Genomic DNA, 25,843 nt, shown 5'->3' with positions numbered 1-25,843 from the left:
GTGTCGTCTATTTCTAGTCACGTGAGGGAAGGAGTGTGTGTGTGGACTCATACATAAGACACGTTACTTCCTCTACCCCATTACCTTTCTTCCATCCCATTACCCCTTTCCCCCCATCCAATTCGCTTCCCCCCCCCCTCCCCATCTCATCAGATTTCTCCATTTCATTAGCTTTCCCTACCTCCATTAGAGTCCAACCACTTGGACTGGACAGTAGAGCGACGGTCTCGCTTCATGCAGGTCGGCGTTCAATCCCCGAGCGTCCAAGTGGTTGGGCACCATTCCTTTCCCTCACCGTCCCATCCCAAATCTTTATCCTGATCCCTTCTTAGTGCTATATAGTCGTAATGGCTTGACGCTTTCCCATGATAGTTCCTTCCTTCCTACCCCCCCATTAGATTTCCCAATCTCATTAGCTTTCCTCAACCCATTAGCTTTCCTTAACCCATTAGCTTTTCTTAACCCATTAGCTTTCCTCAACCCATTAGCTTTCCTTAATCCATTAGCTTTCCTCAACCCATTAGCTTTCCTTAATCCATTAGCTTTCCTCAACCCATTAGCTTTCCCCCATGCAATTAGTTCTCCTCAACCCATTAGCTTTCCCCCATGCAATTAGTTCTCCTCAACCCATTAGCTTTCCTCAACCCATTAGCTTTCTCCCTTCCCATTAGCTTTCCTCAACCCATTAGCTTTCCTCAACCCATTAGCTTTCCTTAACCCATTAGCTTTCCCCCATCCAATTAGTTTTCCTCAACCCATTAGCTTTCCTCAACCCATTAGCTTTCTCCCTTCCCATTAGCTTTCCTCAACCCATTAGCTTTCCTCAACCCATTAGCTTTCCTTAACCCATTAGCTTTCCCCCATCCAATTAGTTTTCCTCAACCCATTAGCTTTCTCCCTTCCCATTAGCTTTCCTCAACCCATTAGCTTTCCTTAACCCATTAGCTTTCCTCACCCATTAGCTTTCCTCAACCCATTAGCTTTCCTCACCCATTAGCTTTCCTCAACCCATTAGCTTTCCTCACCCATTAGCTTTCCTCAACCCATTAGCTTTCCTCAACCCATTAGCTTTCCTCAACCCATTAGCTTTCCTACACCCATTAGCTTTCCTCACCCATTAGCTTTCCTCAACCCATTAGTTTTCCTCAACCCATTAGCTTTCCTCAACCCATTAGCTTTCCTTAACCCATTAGCTTTCCTCACCCATTAGCTTTCCTCAACCCATTAGCTTTCCTCACCCATTAGCTTTCCTCAACCCATTAGCTTTCCTCACCCATTAGCTTTCCTCAACCCATTAGTTTTCCTCAACCCATTAGCTTTCCTCAACCCATTAGCTTTCCTCAGCTCAGCAGGAGCGTGTTGGGGACCAAAGTCATCAAACACGAATTATCACTGATGGAGGACCAAAATAATATTAGTTTGTCCCTCATAAGGAAAGTTGGAGGAAGAAAATGAAAAGATTTGTCGATAACGAGAAACTTTTGTTCCTCTAGTAATAGACTGGACAATGGTAGGTTACTGTTGCTCCTGTTGCTGCTGTTCTCGCCGCTCTTGCAACGGCAGCAGCTAATGGAAGTGCTGCTGCCTGATGTTACAACGGCATGTGACACAACGGATTTTGTTTTGTGTTCCTGCTGTTATTGTAACGGTAGCTGATGCCGTTTTGGGGGCTGTTGTCGTTAAGTAAGGTCGGCCAGCGTGTGTTTTGACTGTGTCAGCGTGGTTGTGGGGGAGTGACGCGTTGGAAACATGTAAATAGGTTATCGGTCCCCGTGTTGGTGACGGGTAGTGCATCTGAACGAGTACTCATCCCAAAACACACAAACACACACATACACACACACACACACACACACACACACACACACACACACACACACACACACACACACACACACACACACACACACACACATACACACACACACACACACACACACACACACACACACACACCGTAGGTGTATATGAACGAGTTGCCTAAGAACCCCCCCCTCCCCCCACCCCCACCCACACACCGTCGGGTGAATGTGAACGAGTACTCTCCCCCACCGTTGGTGTATCTGAACGAGCTCCTTCCCTCCCTGTCCCTCAATACAGTATTCCATTTTCCCAACAACAAATGATGGGCCACCAGTGATCACAAAGACTGTTGTTGGTGTTGCTCGGCTCCCTCAGGCATACCTGGGTGTAGTAGCAGGCGGCGCTTCTGTTTGAGCGCCAAAATAAAAATTGCAACTGGTCCTGATCCCTGAAAGAGATTGAAACTATTTCCGGAATAGCGAAAAAAAGTATTTTTATTCTCAAAATCTACAAGAAAATAATACACTTTGGAGTATCGTGTGATTATTACTTAAAACTTGTGAGTTAAATGCTTCCTGGTTTTTATATATCACGAAACCTGTTCTAATTTCGTTGATAATTGAGGAAGAGAAATAGCTTCGTCATTAACAGCTGCAGTAATTACTGATAATAGCCATATTATGATCAAACTAATGGCTCATTACTTTGTGTACACTTTGTGGTATATGATGTAGTGAAAGCAGAAATTTCGGGAGTTAATATTGTTATAATTCTATTACAGCAATTATTATAATAATAGATTAATATATAAATTGTAATAACATATTTACTGAAAATAATTATCAATAAATTTTTGTTCCTATACGAACAGTAATAAGCATTAATAAACCTATCCCTCGTATGCTATGAATGTTGATCTATAATTAAACGCTTAATTGTTTGCTAATGCAATTTAACTAATGCAATTAATTCCGTCGCTATTTGTTGATTGTTTGGCTCAGTGAATATGTTTACCTTTAAAAAAAAATTAAAAGTATGTATAACTTATTTGCTAATAACTAATTATATACCACAGTATGAAAATTGAAAATTATATTGGTGAATATACAAAAAAACTTCATGTCTGCCGCCACAGACGAACGTGGGAGGGATAACAGATTAACGTGGGAGAGGTCACAGATTAACGTGGGAGAGTTCATAGATTAACGTGGGAGAGGTCACAGATTAACGTGGGAGAGGTCACAGATTAAAGTGGGAGAGGTCACAGATGAACATGGGAGAGGTCACAGATTAGCGTGGGAGAGGTCACAGATTAACGTGGGAGAGGTCACAGATTAACGTGGGAGAGGTCACATATGAACGTGGGAGAGGTCACAGATTAACGTGGGAGAGGTCACAGATTAACGTGGGAGAGGTCACAGATGAACATGGGAGAGTTCATAGATTAACGTGGGAGAGGTCACAGATGAACGTGGGAGAGGTCACAGATTAACGTAGGAGGGTGTTCTGAGTACTGTGTGTGTGAGGTCATTGATAATGGAGGTTCCTATAGTGAACTAAAAGGTACGAATGTTGTTGTTGTTTAAGATTCAGCTACTGTGAACAAAAAGTTCCAAGTAGCACGGGCTATGGTGAGCCCGTAGAAAGGTTCGAAAGTAAGGTGATACTACAAAAGCAACAACAGCAGGATAAATCACAGCTGGGTTACTCTCCATCTCTCTCTCTCTCTCTCTCCTATTCCACCTCATCCTCTTTCCCCTCATCTCTCACACTCCTGGATCTACACCTTTTCATTTAAAAATTAACCAATACTTTTCACCAACAAAAAATATCTCATAAATAATTTAATTAGTGCAAAGTTTTCGCCCTCTTCAACGAGGAAATTATATTATTAATTTTTATGCATTTACATAAGTTTTACACCAGTGAGTGTTGAAAGAATTTCTAAAATTCCTTTGTTGCATCGAAAGAATTCGTGCAAAAAAGTAGATATATATGCAAAATAGGTGTATGTAATTTTCGTGTATGTAAATAGGTATCTATATAATTTTTCTGTATTCTTTGTAATATTTTTTATGTTTTCAAGGGCCTTTGATGGAGGAAATATCGCCTGTTAGATATCTGCCCATTTTTCCTGATCAGTCAAGTTTTATTTTACTTTCCAAATTTATTTTCTGACAATAAAAACGAGGCTTACATAACTATGTATATTATAACTTCTTAAATGTTTTATTTAATGATTTGATAGTTTTAGTGTGTGTGTGTGTGTGTGTGTGTGTGTGTGTGTGTGTGTGTGTGTGTGTGTGTGTGTGTGTGTGTGTGTGCAGCCTCCACCACATCACTTCCTAGTGCATTCCATTTACTAACTACTCTGACACTGAAAAAGTTCTTTCTAATGTCTCTTTGGCTCATTTGGGTACTCAGCTTCCACCTGTGTCCCCTTGTGCGTGTGCCACCCGTGTTAAATAATCCATCCTTGTCCACCCTGTCAATTCCCCTGAGAATTTTGTATGTGGTGATCATGTATCCCCTAGCTCTTCGGTCTTCCAGCGACGTGAGGTGCAGTTCACATAGTCTGTCCTCATAACTCATGCCTCTTAGTTCTGGGACTAGCCAAGTGGCATACCTGTGAACTTTTTCCAGCTTCGTCTTGTGCTTGACTAGATACGGGCTCCATGCTGGGGCTGCATACTCCAGGATTGGCCTTACATATGTGGTATACAAGGTTCTGAAGGATTCCTAACACAAGTTTCTGAAAGCAATTCTGATGTTAGCCAGCCTCGAATAGGCCGCTGATGTTATTCTTTTGATGTGGGCTTTAGGAGACAGGTTTAGCATGATATCAACTCCCAGATCTTTCTCTCTGTCCGTTTCGTGAAGGACTTCATCTCCCATTCGGTATCCAGTGATTATCCAGTGACTGAGTGTGTGTGTTTATGTGTGTGTGTGTGTGTGTGGGTGTGTGTGTGGGTGTGTGTGTGTGTGTGTGTGTATGTGTGTGTGTGTGTGTGTGTGTGTATGTGTGTGTGTGTATGTGTGTGTGTGTGTGTGTGTGAATGAGTGTGTGTGCATGTGGACTCAGTGTCAATGTTTGCGTTAATATATATATATATATATATATATATAACCAGACTCTACGAACACACATAATAAGAAAAGATCCAAGAGATGCACGTGTATGTGAGAATGTGTGTGTGTATATATGTATGTGGAAGCTGACCATTCAAATCACCTACCGAACTGACGAAGCAGACCGAAAATGCTTCTCGGGGCTCTATCAAATTATCCGAAAACAGATATTTTCGCCGTTTTAATTAAAATTCCGTCATTCCCTAAAAAAGAAAAGTCTAATTGCGTTCTCCTGCCTAATGACTTCCGCACACGCTCACCACTGTCTTAGAGTACCATCTTAGACACGCACGCTCTTTAGCCAGGCGCTCACGCTACTCTGGGACAGACGCTGCTACGCCAGACTCGGTGACCGAGTCATTTCCACGGCCATTGGAACTCTCGTGAAGATCATTCCGGTCTTGATGAAGTTGAATTATAGTAATTTAGGTGGTTGGTGGAGGCTCTTATTGCCTTCACGGACTCTTCTTCTACTCTGTCTTTTGTCAACGAAGTGATCATTCATTTCGGGTGATGGTGGATTTGTGCGTTGACAACCGCGTTGTGAACGCCTCGTCTATTAGACGTGAAAGGTGCCCTTGAGTCTCGTCTATTAGACGTGAATGGTGCCCCTGAGCCTCTTCTATTAGACGTGAATGGTGCCCCTGAGCCTCTTCTATTAGACGTGAATGGTGCCCCAGAGCCTCTTCTATTAGACGTGAATGGTGCCCCTGAGTCTCGTCTATTAGACGTGAATGGTGTCCTTGAGTCTCGTCTATTAGACGTGAATGGTGCCCTTGAGTCTCGTCTATTAGACGTGAATGGTGCCACTGAGCCTCGTCTATTAGACGTGAAAGGTGCCCTTGAGTCTCGTCTATTAGACATGAATGGTGCCCCTGAGCCTCTTCTATTAGACGTGAATGGTACCCCTGAGCCTCGTCTATTAGACGTGAATGGTGCCCCTGAGCCTCGTCTATTAGACGTGAATGGTGCCCCTGAGCCTCGTCTCTTAGACGTGAAAGGTGCCCCTGAGCCTCGTCTATTAGACGTGAAAGGTGCCCTTGAGTCTCGTCTATTAGACGTGAATGGTGCCCCTGAGCCTCTTCTATTAGACGTGAATGGTACCCCTGAGCCTCGTCTCTTAGACGTGAAAGGTGCCCCTGAGCCTCGTCTATTAGACGTGAAAGGTGCCCTTGAGTCTCGTCTATTAGACGTGAAAGATACCCTTGAGCCTCATCAACTAGACGTAAGAGATGCTCCCCCTAAGCCTCGTCCACTAGACGTAGAAGTGCCGACGAGCGTTCAAATAACGCAAAATATTGATAAAGCGAACGAATATATTAATAATATTACTTAACATCAATGACACTGTACATAATCACATTGCTGCGCCCGCTCAAAAACACGGGTCGACTAAATACCGGTCCATAATCACCCAGAATCGGATGAAATGATAATCCGGCTGAATTATGCACTTTGGTAATTCCTAATAGTTATCAATAATTACGAGATTTATCGTAAGGGATGATAATAATAATAGATTTTAGTTTGAAATCGCCGAAAAGTTCATCAATGGCCCTAATGTAAATGCGTTTGTTCATAATTAGAAATAAATGATTTTGAAGTTTAGCGAATTAGGAGAATTGCGAGCAGGGGTCGCATGTTACCAGAGGCCAATGTTGAATGGTTTATATGTGGAAGGAACGGAATAAGTAACTTAGGATAATACAATGTATGTATATATGTACATGTAACTATTAGGAATACCAGCGAAGAGTACCACTGTATTATACTTATAATGGTTTGAAAGACGGGGACTTAGGAGCTGAAGTTTGACCCTACAGGTACAGCAGTGAGGTGTACTTGTACACACACACACACACACACACACACACACACACACACACACACACACACACACACACACACACACACACACACACACACACACACAGTTATTCAAAGGTATGCCAACAGACTAGTCCCAGAAATGAGAGGTATGAGCTACAAGGAGAGTTGACGGGAGTTAGGACTCACGTCCCTGGAAAACAGAAGAGTAAGGGGAGACATGGTCATTACCGACAAAATTCTCAGCGGAATTGACAGGATGGACAAACACAAACTATTTAGCACGGATGGAACACGAACAAGGGGATACAGGTGGAAACTTAGTACCCAAATGAGCCACAGAGACATTAGAAAAAAAATTTAGTGTCAGTTCCCATACTCAGTTTCAAAGTGGATTTGATAGAGCCCAACAGGCTCAGGAATCTGTACACCATTGACAGTTGAAAGGCGGGACCAGAGTGCCAGAGCTCAACCTTCAACAATTAGGTGAGCACAGTGTGTGTGTTTGTGTATGACAGCCCGTTACAGCTGTCTAACTCCCAGGTACCTATTTACTGTTAGGTGAGCAGGGCCATCAGGGTGAAAGAAACTCTTCCCATTTGTTTCTGCCTCGGCCGGGAATCGGATCAGTGCCCTTTGGACTATGACCCCCGAGCGCTGTCCACTCAGCTGCGAGGACCCCTCGTGTGTGTACTCACCTAGTTGTACTCACCTAGTTGTGTCTGCAGGATCGAGCATTGACTCTTGGATCCCGCCTTTCTAGCTATCGGTTGTTTACAGCAATGACTCCTGTCCCATTTCCCTATCATACCTGGTTTTAAAATTATGAATAGTATTTGCTTCCACAATCTGTTCCTGAAGTGCATTCCATTTTCCCACTACTCTCACGCTAAAAGAAAACTTCCTAACATCTCTGTGACTCATCTGAGTTTCAAGCTTCCATCCATGTCCCCTCGTTCTGTTACTATTCCGTGTGAACATTTCGTCTATGTCCACTCTGTCAATCCCTCTGAGTATCTTATACGTTCCTATCATGTCCCCCCTCTCCCTTCTTCTTTCTAGTGTCGTCAGGCACAGTTCCCTCAGGCGCTCCTCATACCCCATCCCTCGTAGCTCTGGGACGAGTCTCGTTGCAAACCTCTGAACCTTTTCCAGTTTCATTATATGCTTCTTCAGATGGGAACTCCATGATGAGGCGGCATACTCTAAGACTGGCCTTACGTAGGCAGTGTAAAGCGCCCTAAATGCCTCCTTACTTAGGTTTCTGAATGATGTTTTATTCTGTGTGTGTGTGTGTGTGTGTGTGTGTGTGTGTGTGTGTGTGTGTGTGTGTGTGTGTGTGTGTGTGTGTGTGTGTGTGTGTGTGTGTGAGTGTGTGTGTGTACTCACCTATTTGTGTCTGCAGGATCGAGCATTGACTCTTGGATCCCGCCTTTCGAGCATCAGTTGTTTACAGCAAAGCCTCCTGTCCTATTTCCCTATCATACCCAGTTTTAAAATTGTGAATAATATTTGCTTCCACAACCTGTTCCTTAAGTGCATTCCATTTTCCCACTACTCTCACACTAGGAAAAAACTTCCTAACATCCCTGTGACTCATCTGAGTTGCCAGCTTCCACCCATGTCCCCTCGTTCTGTTACTATTCCATGTGAACATTTCGTCTATGTCCACTCTGTCATTCCCCCTGAGTATTTTATATGTTTATATGTTCCTATCATATCCCCTCCTCTCCCTTCTTTTTTCTAGTGTCGTAAGGCTCAGTTCCTTCAGGCGCTCTTCATACCCAATCCCTCGTAACTCTGGGACGAGTCTCGTTGCAAACTTCTGAACCATTTCTAGTTTTCTTTGAAAATTAACAATAAATCCGCTACGTTTATCACATTGTTCTTTAAAGTCTGGTGCGAAAGTATACAGACACAACATAAATGCAGTAATAAATGATGTATTATACAAGCGTGCGTATAGACGCTACACGAATTTGCATTTTCCTTTACTCGTGTTCCAAATCACGACCACTGAGGCGCCCACAGCACTCCATGCTGCGGCATTTCGTATTCATGAAGACATTATAGTATACCGGACGAACAAATCCACAAGGGCCTTGTTTAGGGTTCGAACCTTTGCACTGGATGTTCCCATTCGCGGTCTAGACCACTGTACTCTAGCGGAGGTCGAAGACAGCATCCTTCGAGCGCCTCATCTCTCTCTCTCAGGAACCTACAATCTTCGTGTATCAGAAAGATGAATGTTAATTCCTGGCTCTTCGTGAAGTACCCTTAGCGTTGTTATTTTCATGCCGTTCGTGAGTACAGTTCGTGGAGTTTATCGTTACTCACTGACTTCTCACCTCTCGTTCGCTGCCCGTTGGTTATCAACGACTCGTTCATTGTTTTTGGGTGTTCCATGTTAGCCGATAACAAGCTTAATATTAACCTGGGTATTGCTTATTGACGTCTAACGATTCAGACTTGGCTCCGAGTGCTATATTTTGGCTAGTCACAGCTTCCTAGTGATTCCTGAAATGGTTTTACCTAGCCAGAAACGTCAAATATGAAGCAGTTTTTGCCTAACAGAAGCGTTCCAACCTATAGACATTCCACTTAAGTTGCGGCGACCTATCCTCATTAGTCCGCAGAAGCGTTCATATTGCGGTGCTTTTAATATCTGTAAAGAACTGTGGTATATCTCTGATTGGTTCAGAAGGTTCCCGCGCCTGATTGGTTGAAGAATCTTCCTGATAGGATTAGATTATAACCAGATTTTGTAACCCCATTACTGAGTGATCAGAAATCCCTGTTTATCCCGGTTAGAGGGACTGGCTAAGATCCCTGTCTGTCTGGGAAAGATTACTGTCTATCTGGGTAATATTACTGTCTTACTAAACAGAGGGTTCGATCCCTGTCTGTCTTTGTTCGATTTCTATCTGTATTAGATCCCTATCTGAGTTAGATTACAATTTATCTAATTACAAGCCTGTCTATCTGGGTTAGATACTTGTTTATCTGTGTTAGATTCCTGTCTATCTGGGCTAGTCACCTCTTTGTCTGGTTAAGCATCTCGCTGCATGATAAAGATAAACTTAATGGTTTCCATATCTCAGGCATTATTTTCAAGACACAAAGCTGTAGAGGATTCAAGCCTCGATTCTCACCATGTTCATGAACACATTAGAGAACAGTTATTGTACAGAGGAAGGTTCATATAAGCGCCGAAATAATAATTTCTAAGCGCAAGAAAGGAGCAGATTATATATGTATAGCGACTTTGCCAGAGTAAAGCAGAGGTAAAGCAACGAATTCTCTCTCTCTCTCTCTTTCTCTCCCTCTCTCTCTCTCTCTCTCTCTCTCTCTCTCTCTCTCTCTCTCTCTCTCTCTCTCTCTCTCTCTCTCTCTCTCTCTCTCGTTTTAATCGTCCTATTTGTGTGTGTGTTTGTTAGAAATAGCATCACTGTTGAGGTGTGAGTTCCTGATATCGCAAGCAATGTCCCCCTGATGATATCCTAAGCATGAATATCATCATACTCTGATGATATTCTTGATGGCATATAAGCTGTGTTCTTGATATCATATGCTCTCCTCTTGATACCATATACTTTTTCTTGATATCATAAAGAGTTTTTCCCTGATATCATAAAGAGTTTTTCCCTGATATCATAAAGAGTTTTTCCCTGATATCATAAAGAGTTTTTCCCTGATCACAGCGTTCCAGATGATATCACAAGCAATGTTCTTCAAAACTGCATTGTTGCACGGTAAAACACCTATACCCCCCATGTGGATACTCTCTGCGAACAACAGAAGAATTACGTACTTGCATATTTGTATACAATTTTAACAACTCGGATGTTTACAAACCTCCAAGCACACAATACTGCATGTGCAATTCTCAACATTCTGCAATAATGCAGACGGTAAATCACAATAACGGGGCTGGAAATTAGACTACCAACCCACACGTTTGAAGAGGAATGCAAGTGGCAACATTTCGGTCCAGCCTGGACCCTAAAGTGGCCCACGTTCCGGTCCATCCTGGACCCTAAAGTGGCCCACGTTCCGGTCCATCCTGGACCCTAAAGTGGCCCACGTTCCGGTCCATCCTGGACCATAAAGTGGCCACGTTCCGGTCCATCCTAGACCCTAAAGTGGCCACGTTCCGGTCCATCCTGGACCTCAAGCTAACGATGTTCTTGGGTAGTGTAGTGTGCTATTTTATGATTGCTACCATCTCCAAGGAATAGAAAATTCCCTTCAATAATTATTCCCTTCAAGCTTTGCTTTGACCTCTGTCTCAGACAGCTTGATGAAGACATCAGCTTAGTGAAGACATCTTGAAGGTACCTAAAAACTGCTGACTTATGGAACAACGTGTCACAGCTCCAGATAAGGAGTCAGCGGTCTTAAGGTCTCATCTCAACGTCAACCCTAAGCTTCCTGCAGCAAATGTTAAAGCAAAGAAAGAGGGAAATAAGATGTATTTCCAAAACTTTGGAGGCCTAAGCAATCAGAAAACAGCACTTACTACCCAGGACCCCCAAAACATCTGTTACACAGTGGTATAGAGACGAGGACAAGCTGAACTCCTGAGAATGAATGAAGACAACGTTAATTAGGTTGTGCAGAATGAAAGTATAACTAACAGCTTCTTCATCTTCTTCTTCTTGAAAGAAGAAGAAGCCGCGTCTTTGATACAAGAGTGGGATAGCTGAAGAAGCTTTGAATTCCCTTTGGACAGCTCTGCCATTCGCATCACTGAAGGGTAGGCTCAAGCCCAGTTGAGTTCCAAGATGTTGCTAAAACTTGGGTAATTGCTAGACTCCATTGCGGTTGCAATCAAAAGGTGTTTGCTTCTCCGACTAATGAGGCGTGCACTCGCCTATTGGTGTTTGCAGGATTGAACTGTAGCTCCTGGTCCGTGCTTTTCCATCCGTTGGTCGTCTCATGTACTGATCTTTGACCTGCATGTATTATATCAACTTTAGAATGTGGTTTGTACTATTGCTTCGTTTTATTCCTCCTAATTACTATCATTGGCTGTAGACGTAATGTGTCTGGGTGTTGTTTATGTATAGATACACACACTCGTCCTCAACACCCGCCCCCGCCCTCAACACCCGCCCCGCCTTCAACACCTGCCCCGCCCTCAACACCCACCCCACCTTCAACACCCGCCCCAATACGAGAGAGTTTGCTTGTCTTGTGTGACTGAAGATAGTTTTTCTTGTGACAAATGAGTCACAGAGGTATAAACAAAATTATAAAACGAAAGTTGTAAAATAAATGGAAAAAAAAATTAGTTGAATTTGCCAAAACTAACTCAATCCAAAATTTACAATGTAAATATGACATGGACGATGAGAGAATAGTCACAGCATTAATAAGATACTAATGATCCGAAAGGCAGGACTTTGGAGCTATTTCTTGACTAAATGAGTCAATCTAGGTGAGTTCACCAGTTGCTCTCGTAAGTTGCTCTCGTAAGTTGCTCTCGTAAGTTGCTCTCGTAAGTTGTAGAACAAAGAGTTGGAGAGAAGGACACACTTTCTAGGAATTTATTATAGGACTGCGTGAGACAAGGCAGTAGAGAGGAGAATAGCGATCAGTTGCATCTTTAAACAGCTGTGGAGGGGCAGCTGTACCGCTGTGAAGTGGGGGGGAGGGGTGAAAATATACCGCTGTGGGGTGTGGGGGGGGGGGGGGGTTGCAAGTATACAGCTGTGGACGGGGTGAGGGCACAGTGCCCATTCATTCAAGGGGGGCACTGTGCCCCTCACCCTATCTACATACACCAAGATTGTTGTTGTCACGGCCCTTCCAAGTGCTCTAGAGCCAGACTGGATTCCGATCTCTGATTATTGCCTTTCCCACATCAAGCCAAAACTACGAATACTCCCCAGTCAGTATAGCACCAGGTGACAGTCTTTGACAGTCAACAAGATTATGGAAATTGCTAAGCAGGATTACTTTTTTTGGCTGAAGCACACGTTATCTTGAGGTTATCTTGAGATGATTTCGGGGCTTTTTTTAGTGTCCCCGCGGCCCGGTCCTCGACCAGGCCTCCACCCCCAGGAAGCAGCCCGTGACAGCTGACTAACACCCAGGTACCTATTTTACTGCTAGGTAACAGGGGCATAGGGTGAAAGAAACTCTACCCAATGTTTCTCGCCGGCGCCTGGGATCGAACCCAGGACCACAGGATCACAAGTCCAGCGTGCTGTCCGCTCGGCCGACCGGCTCCCTTCGACCAACGTCGAAACATCAAGGAAACCTGAAACCCGCAAGAATCACGCCAATATTTATTATGAGTAACGATTAATTACACATTCAGGATATTAACGAATATATAGAAACCTTCCTGTCTGTAATTGCCTCACTCAATCTGTCTTATGTTGCGCAAAGTCCATTAGACGGACAAGGAGGCGTTATCAGACACGACTTGGAGACACAGCAAATGTTAAAAGGTTTTTCCAATCTTGTGATATTTGCCAACGCGTTCAACCCCGAGGAAGGGTCACCAAAATACTATTAGGAAAAATAAATTTCATTTGACACGAATTGTTGTGGACTTAGCGAACCCTATTTTAGCAAGAAGTGCGGCTGACCTCCGTTGCATCTTCCCCTTCATTGACTCCTCTCGTTATTCTCAAGACATCTCTCTTAAAACCGTCAAATGGAAAAAGCTGGAAAAGTATTATTTGAAATCTTTTCAAAGTTTATGGGGAACGGGAAGAACTAGAAAGACACCGACTCACAGTTGACTTCCCCCATTAACTTCTGAACAAGTCATCATTTAGAACTGAAAATATTTATCACAAAATGTAATGCCAGGGGGGTAGGGGAGGGGAGATGGCAGGTAGAATATCTGAGCAGTACCAACCCTTAAGATGAATACAAAGACCAAAAATTTAATAACATTCTAAGGTATGGGATTGTTTTTTTTTTTTGGCATTTATTATTATTTTCTTAACGCGAGGCTCCTCAAGCTGGCCTTGATTCCCTGTCCATTCGAGCTTACACACGAGGGACTTGTTCGAGGCTCAATAACGATGCAGAAAGAACTTTAGGGTTCTTAAAGACCCTTAAAAAGACAACAACCACATTTAATACTTCTAAATTAATGAAAGCTCTTAATCATTAATTAATTAAAAGCTCTATTATGACTGCAGAAGACAACCTAAGATAAACTATAACTTGCAAGACGAAATAAAACGCAAATCTTCCATAGCAGAAAAAGATGATATGTTTTCTACCTATAACAATCAATTACAACTCCAATGTAAGGGTAATTATTGGGTTTGGGGGAAAAAAAATAATGTGCAATGGACTAAAAAAAGTAATATTAAAGAAATCATTAAATCTTCCAAGATAAATATGGTGAAATCTTATATTAAAAGAGGATCGCCAACAGGTGTTTACAGCTGCACAAACCGGGTCATGATTGCACTCATGACCGTGAGTGCTCATGATCATCATGATCACTCATGACCGTGAGTGAGCATGATCATCGTGATCACTCATGACCGTGAGGGAGCATGATCATCATGATTGCACTCATGACCGTGAGTGAGCATGATCATCGTGATCACTCATGACCGTGAGTGAGCATGATCATCATGATTGCACTCATGACCGTGAGTGAACATGATCATCATGATTGCACTCATGACCGTGAGTGAGCATGATCATCATGATTGCACTCATGACCGTGAGTGAGCATGATCATCGTGAGTTGATAGCCCCTGTTATCAACTCACAGCGACTGATATAATAAATTGAACCAGCAGCTTAACAAATCTCAAAAACATTTTTAATTACGTAAATCCTCCACGCCAAGATGATCACAATTTTAAAATTTCAATTAAAGTTATTAACAGAGAGTGTAAATATTCATCCTAAATTTTCCAAAATTTACAAATAAAATGTAAAAACACAAAAATTCTAATACAGTGATTTCAGAAACGGGTAAATTCATTGAAATGCTAATCATAAAATAAATTCCTTTTGGTTTATATTTACGCCAACTGGAACAAGTAAATTCAAGCATACTTACCTGAATTTACCCGAGAGCCTCTAACATGCGGGCTTAACAAATATTTACCACGAGGACAAGCAAATTATCTGACATGAAAATACACAATCAATCGTTGGAAAAAGTGTTAACCCCAAACAAATTTCACAACCAAATTTATTTACAGATATACTAAGCTCAACCAAAGTTATTCATTATCGCCAAAAAGGGTGCAATGTAAAATATAGTGACTCGCTGGTCACTCAAGCAAGTTGGAACCTTCTTGAGTGATGATTTCTACACCTGACTTTGTCACCCATTATTGTCCCCTGGCTTGTGTCAGCATGGGTGACAACAGGGGCTTGTGTCAGCAAAGGGAACAATGTGGCTTGTGTCAGCATGGGGGGATATTCTGGCTATGTCAACAAAGGGGGACAATCTAGTAGAATGAGCAAGGTGGACATCCTGGCTTGTATCAGCAAGGGGAACAACTTGGCTGTGTCACAAAGGCTGCAAATCTGGCTGAGTCACAAAGGCTGAAAATCTGGCTGAGTCACAAAGGCTGAAAATCTGGCAGTGTCACAAAGGCTGAAAATCTGGCTGTGTCACAAAGGCTGAAAATCTGGCTGTGTCACAAAGGCTGAAAATCTGGCTGTGTCACAAAGGCTGAAAATCTGTCAGTGTCACCAAGGCTGAAAATCTGGCTGTGTCACAAAGGCTGAAAATCTGGCAGTGTCACCAAGGCTGAAAATCTGGCTGTGTCACAAAGGCTGAAAATCTGGCTGTGTCACAAAGGCTGAAAATCTGGCTGTGTCACCAAGGCGGACAACCTGGCTGTTATCTTCTCTCTCACGCTATTGCGAATTCATAAAACTTTCCCTCGTCGTTACTCACACACAAAATAGAAAGACATTCGTTTAACCTCCCCAAATAAACCACCAGTTCTCTATGCCTTCCCGGTCACATCCCCTCCTTTCCCCAGAAGCTCCCCTCTCCCCAACTCACACTCCCCTCACCCGACTCTTGAAAAATATGTCACTGAAAAGGAATTGGGAGTGGATGTAATTTCAGCACTATCACCAGAGGCACACATAAACAGCGTAACAAAGGCAGCGTATGGGACGCTGGCAAACATTAGTCCTTTGTCCATTGAACGGGACCTGTATTAACCTGGACCATCGGGGGATCGAACGTTGACCATGCGTAGAGGGAGGAGGATGAGGAGGAGGTTGCTATACCGATGTTACTACGCCAGGTCCTTATCACTTCTACATCCATCACCCCCTCCCTCCCTCCCTCTCTTGCCCTCTTCCCTCAATATGCTCGTGCCTCCCTCCCTGCCTTAATTTTCCCCCTTTCCCCTCGCCGTTATTCACTACCGCTCGTTTCTAAATGGTTTCCAAGCAGTAAAAGATTCCAAACGCTTCCGTTTCAAGGACTTTATAAATTACTGAAAATTAATCTCTCTCTTTTTTTCCCCCTTTTCCCCTTGACCTCTCTCTCTCTCTCTCTCTCTCTCTCTCTCTCTCTCTCTCTCTCTCTCTCTCTCTCTCTCTCTCTCTCTCTCTCCCTAGTTTCTAATGTTATATATTTCGACTCGTGTCTGTGGACGAAGGCAAATATATCACCCTCAGGTTGATTAATTTTAGGGAAGAATTTTATTTTGTGTGCGTTTAGTGGCGTTTGTGAGAGCAACGTCCCTTAGACTCACCCCTTCCATCTCCTGTCCCCTACACCCCTCGCTACCTCCCTTCCCACTTACCCACATACCTCTCAGTCCATGTCTCCCCAGCTCTTTCCATACCACACAAACTTCTCTTTCCCCCCGTGCTTAATACCTTCTCCTGTTCCACTACTGTCTTTTCCGTCTCTTGTGCCTTCGTCGTCTACCTTCTGCTCTTCCCCTGCTGTTCTCCACACCCGTCCCTGTCTCTACATCTTGTTGTTGTTGTTAAAGATTCGCTACCCGGAACAAAGTTCCATGTAGCACGGGCTATGGTGAGCCCGTAACTTGATTGATGTCTCTACATCGCAGCGGGAACTGTCAAAGGCAGTCCTCCACCGGGGCGTGTTTAGTCTCCCAGGTTACCAGGGGCGCGCCGCCCCCTCGTACGTTGTTCACTTACCCTACATGTGTATGTTCACTTTCCCCTACATGTGCATGTTCACTTACCCTTCATGTGCATGTTCACTTACCCCTACATGTGTATGTTCACTTTCCCCTACATGTGCATGTTCACTTACCCTTCATGTACATGTTCACTTACCCCTACATGTGCATGTTCACGTACCCTACATGTTCATGTTCACTTACCCCTACATGTGCATGTTCACTTACCCTTCATGTGCATGTTCACTTACTCTACATATGTAGGGCTCGAGTGCCATATTTATAGAGTAAATTAATTATAATAACACCCGCATCTCTAGGCTAGAAGATCCCTGTTCAACTAGGCTAGTTCAACTCTCTGGTTCAATTTTCTAACTAAAATATCTTCATTTGTATATAGGCCTACGTTCGCTTGTTTCGATCACTAGAGATATTATACATATTCAGGCCTACACTAGGTAAGAGAGTTTGAGAAGTAGAATCAACAGTTCGGAAGTGAATGAAACAAAGTCTTGAATCACAGCTTTACAATATTGTCGTATAAGGAAACTTTACCATAACATCTTCCCCAGTCAATAATATCAATAGAAAATCAATAGAAATATCAATCAATAGAAAATAGAAATCAATATCAATAGAAAATCAATATCTATAAATCAATAAATTAATAAGAAAATCAATAAATTTCTATCTATGGAAAGCTGCGTTTTTATACCTAAACCTGATGAAGTTGAAGCCAACAATGTTAGTCTCAACTTGACGTTCATAGAAAATGGAGAAATACTCACATAATACTCCAAACTGACCCCACAAACACATCCGCTTAAAAAGGTAAAAAAGTTGTAGGTCATGTAAATGTTTTCCAGCGTCTTAAAAAGCGTTTCTGGCAGTAAATATTTACAAAATGAACAGAAGGCAGCGGCTTTATTTTATTTTCCTCTTTTCCAACGCCAATACTGTTTTGTTCACCCTCCGGATATTAGAATATCTACAAGCGGGAAATGATCAGTGTTATGTCAGCGTGGCCAGAGTGATAAGTGCGCTGGATAAGTCAGGATGCTGTTCATTAATTCTCTGTCACGTCCCGATTTGTCGCCTATCTCTCGGGGACACTTCATCACTGACGCGGTGAGGCACGCCCAGCGAGGAGGGCGAGGAGGAGCTAGGAGAGGATGATGAGTAGGATGAGGAGGAGCAGAACAAGAAGGAAGAGGAAGTACGTATCAAAGAGAAGGAAAAAGAGGAGGAGGAAAGGAAGAGCGTAACGAGGGATGAGGAAGGGAGGAGATGGAAAGCATAATGAAGGAAAAGGAGTAGGAGGAAGAGAGACCTCGATGAAGGAATAGGAAGAAGGTATGGGGGGGAGGGGATGAGAGCATACCGAAGGACGAAGAACAGGAGGAAGGAGGGAGAACATGCCGAAGGGAGAGGAGGAGGAGAAGCATGATGGAACACAAATTTAAATCTTCAAATTTAGCAAATCTTTGGTCCTACTTCTGGCTTACACATTCTTAAGATGGTGCGGACTCTGGCCTGGCAGTGAACTGTACCAGAACCAGAGACCACGAGAGGAAACTGTACCAGTACAAGATATCACCAGTACAAGATATCTTGCGCTGTACCAGCACAAGATATCACGAGAGGAATCTGTAACGGCCCAGGAACCATTCAGCTGCAAGAAAGTACTGGTTCAGAGCCCGAGTTATGCATGACTGTAACGGCCCTTAAAAGAAATCATAACTGAGGCAGTTACAAAGCGCAGGTTCATAACTATACGTAATACAACTCTGCGAACTATGAGTGGAGATGCACCAGTCGATACCCCCCCCCCCCCCCCAAAGAGAAGAAACGGATTCAAAGGATATTCCTCGCCCAAACGATATTCCTCGCACAAGAGATATTCCTCGGACTCCCTCATACACAGTTAAGAACACCTTCTTACACACGAATACATAAATTGCAAATTTCCACTTACTCTCTACACACACACTTTATCATCCAGTGAACAAATCAGGATTTGTTACTATTACGTTTCGTTGTCGTTAATCTTGTTTATTCCTCTGCTGTACCCTGGTTGTAGGTCTTTTTGGTTCCTCTCTTGTACCCTGATTGTAGGTCTTTTTTGGTTCCTCTGTTGTACCCCTTGTTGTAGGTCTTGTTTGGTTCCTCTGTTGTGCCCTAATCGTAAGTATTTCTGATTCCTTTATTGTGCCCCTGATTGTAAGTCTCTCTGATTCCTCTATTGTGCCCCTGATTGTAAGTATCTCTGATTCCTCTGCTGTGCCCTGATTGTAAGTCATTTTGACTTCTCTGTTGTGCCGTTGTCGTAAGTCGTGTTGACTCCTCAGCTGTGTCGTTGAGGCTGTTTACAGAGATCGGTGAATGGGACTGCTGGCGTAAACACGACCAATATTGATGGTCTCTATTGAGGACTGGATTTCGGAAATTTTAATGAGATGCTCTGCAGTGATGGAGTGAAAAAGTAGTTTGGATGAATGAGTTCCTTGTGCAGATGTTCCTGCTGCCAAGTGGTGTGTGTGTGTGTGTGTACTCATTCTACTGTGTGTGTGTGTGTGTGTGTGTGTGTGTGTGTGTGTGTGTGTGTGTGTGTGTGTGTGTGTGTGTGTGTGTGTACTCATGCTACTGTGTGTGTGTGTGTGTGTGTGTGTGTACTCATGCTACTGTGTGTGTGTGTGTGTGTGTGTGTGTGTACTCATGCTACTGTGTGTGTATGTGTGTGTGTGTGTGTGTGTGTGTGTGTGTGTGTGTGTGTGTGTGTGTGTGTGTGTGTGTACTCACCTAATTGTGCTTGCGGGGGTTGAGCTCTGGCTCAGTGTGTGTGTGTGTGTGTGTGTGTGTGTGTGTGTGTGTGTGTGTGTGTGTACTCACCTAATTGTGCTTGCGGGGGTTGAGCTCTGGCTCTGTGTGTGTGTGTGTGTGTGTGTGTGTGTGTGTGTGTGTGTGTGTGTGTATGTGTGTGTGTGTGTGTGTGTGTGTGTGTGTGTGTGTGTGTGTGTGTATGTGTGTGTGTGTGTGTGTGTGTGTGTGTGTGTGTGTATGTGTGTGTGTGTGTGTGTGTGTGTGTGTGTGTGTGTGTGTGTGTGTGTGTGTGTGTGTGTATGTGTGTGTGTGTGTGTGTGTGTGTGTGTGTGTGTGTGTACTCATGCTACTGTGTGTGTGTATGTGTGTGTGTGTGTGTGTGTGTGTGTGTGTGTGTGTGTGTGTGTGTGTGTGTGTACTCATGCTACTGTGTGTGTGTATGTGTGTGTGTGTGTGTGTGTGTGTGTGTGTGTGTGTGTGTGTGTGTGTGTGTGTGTGTGTGTGTGTAGGACGAGTATTGGGGTATACAATAAATGAACTAAAATAACTTTATCCTAATGTAACATGTTATTTTTTTGTTAATTTATGTAACTTCTGAAATAATCTTTGATAAGGCGATGACATTTTTTACTGTTTTCAATGCGTTTATGTTCAAGTTTATTGATTTTTATAAAATAATACAGCATGAAATAACCTTTCACAACTAAAAAACTTATGATTAATAACAAAAGTGTGTGTGCGTGTGTGTGTGTGTGTGTGTGTGTGTGTGTGTGTGTGTGTGTGTGTGTGTGTGTGTGTGTATTCCTCATATACAAGTATACAGAGGCTCTAGGCGTAAATGCTGACTGAAAGGGCAAATACACAAAGTCGCGAGGCGGAGAGACAGACAAAACGGACAGTCACGGACAGACTATAGGGACAGAGGCTGCCTGCAGATGCCGCGACGAGTCCCTGAGCGACCGAGTCAATATCGCCGCGGTATTGGCCATCAACGTGACTCGGTAAAGTGGATGAAGACTCTCGCGGGGAATTTCGGTCCTCTGCCGAATCTAGATCGAAGCTAAATGTATATCACTGCCACTTCCTGTGTGTGTGTGTGTGTGTGTAACCAGTAGAAGAGAAAGACCGTCTACAGACTCAAGTGTACATCGTGACAACATTGTCCAACGTCATCTATCTTCCCTTCACACTGTTGATTTCATCTGTTCTGGTTCGCTCTAGCGCACACTCTCTCTCTCTCTCTCTCTCTCTCTCTCTCTCTCTCTCCTAGGCTCGTGTGTGAGTCATATATTGGGCCATATATTGAATCTCCTGTGTGGCCAGCTCATGACTTCTTAGCCTCCCCAAAACTTTCCGTTAAGTTCAAACCCATTCATTTTCCTTAACTCTTTCCTGTATGATTACGTCTTGAAAATATTGATATTTAAACAATACTGGAAGCTCACCTCTTCTTCTTCTACTCTTCCTTTTGGGTCTTTTTTTTCCTTCCCTCTTCTGCAACTTCCTCCTCCTCCTGCCCATGTCTCCCCAGACAACAATAACGATGGACTGTGTTGATAGACAGATAGACAGACAGACAGACAGACAGACAGACAGACAGACAGACAGACAGACAGACAGACAGACAGACAGACAGACAGACACACAGACAGACAGACAGGTGCCAAAGAGAAATGCAACGTGGAGGTAATGAATAACTAAAACAGTCTATCTTTATTACACTCAACGATTTACAGTGTCGCAGAGCGCTCGTCCAAAAATGTCTATATATTCATATGAAAAAATATCGATAAGAGTACAATTGTTGATCTCTAATATTTGTATATTTCGGTAGGATGAGGTTATGGTGGCAGTCAAGGCAAAACTGGTGTGAAACTTCACGTGGTTCCTGAAGGTCGGATCAAATATAGATGGAACTTATGGGAACTTAATTCTCATATTTCCGTGATTATAACTTGGGAGCCTAATTCTCTGGTTTCAGTATATTACAGCGATGTCCTATACTCAAGCAACATGTTATATCGCGTTCCTGGGGGCCCCTGATATGCTTCCTGTTTGCTTCGTAACCAATGAGTCTCTCAATAAACTTTACATTTCTTGGAATAATCATATTACAGCGAGACGGCGCCGCCTCCTCGATGATATATGATCATCACAAGTCTGAGTAATCGTCGCCCAGCTGGTGAGTTTTATGTTGAAATTTAGAGAAGACGGAGTTTATGACTCCACACTTTCGAAAACAGAATAGAAGCTATAATTTAGTTTCTGGGCTCACCTCCTTACCACAGCTGGGCTCAGGGCTCCCTCGTGGCTCTAGATCATCACTGCCAGATCCAGTGATACACAGTTTACAGATACAGACGCAGTGATACTCTTTAATACTTATAGTTTCACTCAAAAGTCCACAGCTCATCCCAGGACGACTGGGCTTGTCTACTGATCACCAGAGGTAGTTCAAGAGCAAAAGTCGTTTCATTGGCATCGTCCAATAAGTCAATACGTAAACTAGATGTATCTTTTACTCGTTGACAGAACATTAAACATTATCTTCCGGACCTGTTGCTGATGAAACATCCCCGGACAGGTTGTTGTTGTTGTTGTTATAGATTCAGCTACTCGGAACACGTTCCAAGTAGCACGGGCTATGGTGAGCCCGTAACTTACCTGGCACAGGAGCGGGGCAAGTAGCACGGTCTATGGTGAGCCCGTAACTTACCTGGCACAGGAGCGGGGCAAGAAGCACGCACTATGGTGAGCCCGTAACTTACCTGGCACAGGAGCGGGGCAAGAAGCACGGGCTATGGTGAGCCCGTAACTTACCTGGCACAGGAGCGGGGCAAGAAGCACGGGCTATGGTGAGCCCGTAACTTACCTGGCACAGGAGCGGGGCAAGAAGCACGGGCTATGGTGAGCCCGTAACTTACCTGGCACAGGAGCGGGGCAAGAAGCACGGGCTATGGTGAGCCCGTAACTTACCTGGCACAGGAGCGGGGCAAGAAGCACGGGCTATGGTGAGCCCGTAACTTACCTGGCACAGGAGCGGGGCAAGAAGCACGGGCTATGGTGAGCCCGTAACTTACCTGGCACAGGAGCGGGGCAAGAAGCACGGGCTATGGTGAGCCCGTAACTTACCTGGCACAGGAGCGGGGCAAGAAGCACGGGCTATGGTGAGCCCGTAACTTCCCCGGACAGGTTTCAAACCTCCCCGGGAATGGCAAAATCCAGTGGTGTTTTGGAACAGGAAAACACAAACGTAGCTAGCAAATAAAATCAGCAGCAGGAACAAAGCTCAGCGCACTTCCTGTGGCTCATTTCCAGGTCAGAGCTGCTCGACTTTGATGAATGAGGATCAGAGAGGCGAGATGCTGATGAAGTTTGCTCGGCAATATTATTAGTTTATGAGAGAATGGTGTAGTGACTCAGCTAGGAGAGAGGCTCTAGGGTTGCCCGACGGGAGTCAGCTGTCAGTATTCACCTAGTTGTATTCACCTAGTTGTACTCACCTAGTTGTGTTTGCCGGGGGTTGAGCTTTCCTCTTTCGGCCCGCCTCTCAACTGTTAATCAACTGTTTACTAACTACATTTTTTTTCTCTCCACACCACACACAAACACACACACACACACACACACACACAGATATAATAGGTAGAAATATTAGAAAGATTTTTTGTTTAGTGTCAGAGTAGTTGACAAATGGAATGCATTAGGCAGTAATGTGGTGGAGGCTGACTCCATACACAGTTTCAAGTGTAGATATGATAGAGCCCAATAGGCTCAGGAACCTGTACATCAGTTGATTGACGGTTGAGAGGCGGGACCAAAGAGCCAGAGCTCAACCCCTGCAAGCACAAATAGATGAGTACAAATAGGTGAGTACACACACACACACCAGGAAGCAGCCCGTGACAGCTGACTAACTCCCAGGTACCTATTTACTGCTAGGCAACAAGGGCATTCAGGGTGGAAGTAACTTTACCCATTTGTTTCTGCCTGGTGCGGGAATCGAACCCACGCCACAGAATTACAAGCCCTGCGCGCTATCCACCAGGCTACCAGGCCGCTATGTGTGGGGGGTCAGCTGTGTGCGGGGGGGGGGTCCCCTGTCCGCATGAGAGTCAGCTGTCAGAGGTCAACGTTCGTGTTTTGTATACGTTTTACGTAAATAACACATTTACATATACCTTTCTTTCATTTTGGTTAACATTATTCAGCGCGGACGAATGACACTGTTTACCGCTCAGGAGAGTAGCGCGTGTCCAATTTTAGTAGAAACTGGACACGAGAAAGGCATTAGCTGAAATTTTTCTCCAGCTTCATCAATGATGAATCTACTTGTGCTTCCAGGAACAACGACGACATTCATGGACCTCTCAGTTCCTAGGGGGTCTCTCCCACAGTGTCCGTTAAGACGAGCACATCAGTGGCTTTGTGGGGTCTTTGGCGCCCACCCCGCAGGTTTAGTCCCCCTTCTTGAGGCCTTCAGGGTGGACGCTGGATGAATACCCGCACACCCTCGGTCCCCCGATGCCCACCCTAGGCCCCAGCGCCCACCCTAGGCCCCTGCGCCCACCCTGGGCCCCCAGCGCCCACCCTGGACCCCCAGCGCCCACCCTGGACCCTCCGCACCCACCTTAGGCCCTAGCGCCCACATACAGGTCGCTTCACCAATACACACTCACCCGCCCGAAGGCCTCGACGTGTAGTGTAAGTGTAATCGCCATTCTGACGACCTCCACCAATATCCTGGTCTCTTACACCCACACATTTTTACATCGGAATTACTATAAATAACTTAATTTACTATGTAATCACACAATTTAGGCCTTTAATTGCCTCAGAAATGTCTCAAATATATTTGCACTCTTTACAAGTGGTTTACGTTATCTTGCAGAGCTCAAGATTCAGCCCTTGTATATGACATCAAGAAGACATAGTATAAAGTCTGAGAGACATCATATATGACGTGACCTTGGTGGTGGCGTGACCTTGATGGTGACGTGACCTTGTTGGTGGCGTGATCTTGGTGGTGACGTGACCTTGGTGGTGACGTGACCTTGGTGGTGGCGTGACCTTGGTGGTGACGTGACCTTGGTGGTGGCGTGATCTTGGTGGTGACGTGACCTTGGTGGTGACGTGACCTTGGTGGTGACGTGACCTTGTTGGTGGCGTGATCTTGGTGGTGACGTGACCTTGTTGGTGGCGTGATCTTGGTGGTGACGTGACCTTGGTGGTGACGTGACCTTGGTGGTGGCGTGATCTTGGTGGTGACGTGACCTTGGTGGTGACGTGACCTTGGTGGTGACGTGACCTTGGTGGTGACGTGACCTTGGTGGTGACGTGACCTTGGTGGTGGCGTGACCTTGGTGGTGGCGTGACCTTGGTGGTGACGTGACCTTGGTGGTGGCGTGACCTTGGTGGTGGCGTGACCTTGGTGGTGACGTGACCTTGGTGGTGACGTGACCTTGGTGGTGGCGTGACCTTGGTGGTGACGTGACCTTGTTGGTGGCGTGATCTTGGTGGTGACGTGACCTTGGTGGTGGCGTGACCTTGGTGGTGACGTGACCTTGGTGGTGGCGTGATCATGGTGGTGACGTGACCTTGTTGGTGGCGTGATCTTGGTGGTGACGTGACCTTGGTGGTGACGTGACCTTGGTGGTGACGTGACCTTGGTGGTGGCGTGACCTTGGTGGTGACGTGACCTTGGTGGTGGCGTGACCTTGGTGGTGACGTGACCTTAGTGGTGACGTGACCTTGGTGGTGGCGTGACCTTGGTGGTGACGTGACCTTAGTGGTGACGTGACCTTGGTGGCGAGATGACGCAACACTGTAAATGTAAAGTAGTAGAGCTGCAGTGGTAGAAGAAGCAATAGTAGTTGTTGTACACACACACACACACACACACAATATTTACACGATTTACACTTACTGTGTTCCACTGTTTACACAGCTGTTACACGTATGCACCATTGAATCGATTAACACACACACACACATGACCACCATCACCCTGCACTAAATCCACAGGCTTCGATAATGACACCATTTCCAGCCCTCTACTTCCAGCATCAGACTATATATCTCCACCCTGTTTTCCAATTGTCTCAGGCACTCCTATCGTAAACCGCCCACTATTGGCACTACAGCAGGCA

This window comes from Procambarus clarkii, chromosome 5 (genome assembly GCF_040958095.1).
Source record: "Procambarus clarkii isolate CNS0578487 chromosome 5, FALCON_Pclarkii_2.0, whole genome shotgun sequence".
In the NCBI taxonomy this organism is placed as follows: domain Eukaryota; kingdom Metazoa; phylum Arthropoda; class Malacostraca; order Decapoda; family Cambaridae; genus Procambarus; species Procambarus clarkii.
The sequence above is the reverse complement of the archived record's forward strand: the minus strand, read 5'-3'. Positions refer to the sequence as shown.